Source organism: Schistocerca serialis, unplaced genomic scaffold (assembly GCF_023864345.2).
Source record: "Schistocerca serialis cubense isolate TAMUIC-IGC-003099 unplaced genomic scaffold, iqSchSeri2.2 HiC_scaffold_333, whole genome shotgun sequence".
In the NCBI taxonomy this organism is placed as follows: domain Eukaryota; kingdom Metazoa; phylum Arthropoda; class Insecta; order Orthoptera; family Acrididae; genus Schistocerca; species Schistocerca serialis.
Window position 1 is genome coordinate 7,501 of NW_026047904.1, and position 3,760 is coordinate 11,260.

At 51.9% G+C, this 3,760-nt stretch overlaps 1 non-coding gene across 1 annotated transcript in view; it reads right to left on the minus strand.

The window, feature by feature from the left end:
• LOC126445167 (small subunit ribosomal RNA) overlaps window positions 1–478 on the minus strand; it is a 1,909-nt gene extending 1,431 nt beyond the window's left edge. Inside the window, exon 1 of the ribosomal RNA XR_007582973.1 lies at window positions 1–478. This exon is cut by the window's left edge and continues 1,431 nt beyond it. This is a non-coding gene — a ribosomal RNA (small subunit ribosomal RNA).
• Between the last annotated feature and the right edge of the window lie 3,282 nt (window positions 479–3,760).

Below are 3,760 nucleotides of genomic sequence, written 5' to 3' on the forward strand. Positions count from 1 at the left end.
CTCCCCGTGCCGGGAGTGGGTAATTTGCGCGCCTGCTGCCTTCCTTGGATGTGGTAGCCGTTTCTCAGGCTCCCTCTCCGGAATCGAACCCTGATTCCCCGTTACCCGTTACAACCATGGTAGGCGCAGAACCTACCATCGACAGTTGATAAGGCAGACATTTGAAAGATGCGTCGCCGGTACGAGGACCGTGCGATCAGCCCAAAGTTATTCAGAGTCACCAAGGCAAACGGACCGGACGAGCCGACCGATTGGTTTTGATCTAATAAAAGCGTCCCTTCCATCTCTGGTCGGGACTCTGTTTGCATGTATTAGCTCTAGAATTACCACAGTTATCCAAGTAACGTGGGTACGATCTAAGGAACCATAACTGATTTAATGAGCCATTCGCGGTTTCACCTTAATGCGGCTTGTACTGAGACATGCATGGCTTAATCTTTGAGACAAGCATATGACTACTGGCAGGATCAACCAGGGAGCTGCGTCAACTAGAGCTGAGCAGCCGGCCGCCCGGGAGTGTGTCCCGGGGGCCCGCGCGAACACGCAAGCGTCCGCTCAATTATTCTGCAAACAGGAGGAGGCTGAGCTCCCCTGCACAACACACCTCGAAACCCTCTCAGGTCCCGGCGGCGCGCAGCGCCGTCCTAAGTACTTGGTCGGGTTCGAGAGAGGCGCAATCGCCCGGAGTTAGGCGAGTAGACGCTTTAGGTGCGACCACCCGTGCTCCCAACTGAGCTTGCCGCTGCCGACAGAGGCCCGGGAGCGTGCTGTCGTGGCATTGCCGGCGGGAGACAACACGCGCCACCTACGGTGACCGGCAGCTCCAACGCCAGCGCCACAGAAGGACAAAAGCCCCACTTGGGTGCCGAAGCGAACTCTCCCAGCACAGCGCACGCGCCAACACGTCCGCACAGCTGCGATACAAACCACCTGCGAGAACCGCTGGGGCGACCGAGCAGCAGACGGCGTCGCGGCGCCGAGCGCCGGGCGGCGGCGCATCCTCAGCGCACACAGTCCTCAATCGGACCAGCACACTGCAGATGGCCACCGCGCTTCGCACCGGGCCCGCGAGGACCTACTTTGGCCGCAAGGCGCCGCGAGCAGGGGGCGCCGGCGCGCAGCTGCGCCGCCTGCCGCGTCCGTCGGCCGGCGCGCCTGCCACTGGCCGCCCCCACCAGCCGGCTGTAGCGCGTGCGCCCACGCACCGCGCTGCCAGCACGCCGGGCGGCCCCCCCTCACCGGCCGGGGACGGTCCCACCCAGCCACCGCCGCGTATCGCCTCACACCCAGATCCCCTTTCGCGTTCGTGGGCATGGTGGGTCCCCTTTCACGTTCGTGGGCATGGTGGGTATCCCTGAAACAACCGGTTAATAGCTCGACCGATCGTCGCCAACACTGATTCACCTCTAGCGAGAACAACCGCACCACAACGGGTTACCTGTTGTTCATTTGCGTAACGTCACCAGCAAACGTAGACGTCCATCGCCATTTGCAACGAGTATTGCATGCCTGTGTCAGGTGTCACAACACACTACGTCTGCCCACATAGACGCAACAACATGTGCACGCCTCGAGAACACGTGGAAGGTAGCCCCCGTACGTATGCGGTGTCCATTGCGCGAACGACTGTCAGCCGGCCTCTGCAGGATGTCGCAGATGTGGAACGCGGTGCAACATGCTATCACGGTGTGTGAGAAGAGACGACTACGTCCGAATACACGCTCCACTACATCAACAGACTGCTCATGCTGATCGCCATCCAGGGCGTCCGTTCCTCCCACACGTCTGAATGGCGTACCACACTGCAATCCAGCTCTTATAGGGAGACGACACGTAGCTGCGTGCACAATATTTGGACTGTATGGTCTGCCGTTGCTAGGCGCAGTCGTCGTACGGTCACACATGTGCCACGATGTATCATTCAGTACATACGGACCAATGTGCAGTACAGTTTGTGGGTTTTGCGTACATCGGCGGACAGGTGACAGGCCGTACCACAACGTAGGCTGAGTACGTCGGCATGCGAAGGGCATTGAACATGCAAACTTCTCAACGACCAGCTTGCGAAGGCAGGGGGGAAGGGGGGGGGGCATGTACGTCCTGCTGCTATCCACATTACAGTGTATAGCAGGAGCATGTGGAAAGTCAGCAACACCTGCAAGGTGTTTAACATGACGCGATACACAGGGGACCGGGCAGTGCGAATAGCGAACTATATTGCGAGGGTTGCGGTTAGGCAACACTACACTAATTTAACGAGTTGCATAACAATTACAGAGCAGGTTCAGCGACAACGTGCGTCAGGTTAAGGCGCAATATAGGTTAGGTTGAGGCACAATATAGGTTAGGTTAAGGCACAAATTGGGTTACGTTAAGGCACAACATGGGTTACGTTAAGGCACAACATGGGTTACGTTAAGGCACAAATTAGGTTAAGGCCAAATTAGGTTACGTTAAGGCACAAATTAGGTTACGTTAAGGCACAAATTAGGTTACGTTAAGGCACAAATTAGGTTACGTTAAGGCACAAATTAGGTTACGTTAAGGCACAAATTAGGTTACGTTAAGGCACAAATTAGGTTACGTTAAGGCACAAATTAGGTTACGTTAAGGCACAAATTACGTTAAGGCACAGAATTAGGTTACGTTAAGGCACAAATTAGGTTACGTTAAGGCACAAATTAGGGTTACGTTAAGGCACAAATTAGGTTACGTTAAGGCACAAATTAGGTTACGTTAAGGCACAAATTAGGTTACGTTAAGGCACAAATTAGGTTACGTTAAGGCACAAATTAGGTTACGTTAAGGCACAAATTAGGTTACGTTAAGGCACAAATTAGGTTACGTTAAGGCACAAATTAGGTTACGTTAAGGCACAAATTAGGTTACGTTAAGGCACAAATTAGGTTACGTTAAGGCACAAATTAGGTTACGTTAAGGCACAAATTAGGTTACGTTAAGGCACAAATTAGGTTACGTTAAGGCACAAATTAGGTTACGTTAAGGCACAAATTAGGTTACGTTAAGGCACAAATTAGGTTACGTTAAGGTACAATATGGGTTAGGTTAAGGTACAATATGGGTTAGGTTAAGGTACAATATGGGTTAGGTTAAGGTACAATATGGGGTTAGGTTAAGGTACAATATGGGTTAGGTTAAGGCACAACGTAGGTTAGGTTAAGGCACAACATAGGTTAGGTTAAGGCACAACATAGGTTAGGTTAAGGCACAACATAGGTTAGGTTAAGGCACAACATAGGTTAGGTTAAGGCACAACATAGGTTAGGTTAAGGCACAACATAGGTTAGGTTAAGGCACAACATAGGTTAGGTTAAGGCACAACGTAGGTTAGGTTAAGGCACAACGTAGGTTAGGTTAAGGCACAACGTAGGTTAGGTTAAGGCACAACGTAGGTTAGGTTAAGGCACAACGTAGGTTAGGTTAAGGCACAACGTAGGTTAGGTTAAGGCACAACGTAGGTTAGGTTAAGGCACAACGTAGGTTTCAGCAACACCTGCAAGGTGTTTAACATGACGCGATACACAGGGGACCGGGCAGTGCGAATAGCGAACTATATTGCGAGGGTTGCGGTTAGGCAACACTACACTAATTTAACGAGTTGCATAACAATTACAGAGCAGGTTCAGCGACAACGTGCGTCAGGTTAAGGCGCAATATAGGTTAGGTTGAGGCACAATATAGGTTAGGTTAAGGCACAACATGGGTTACGTTAAGGCACAAATTGGGTTACGTTAAGGCA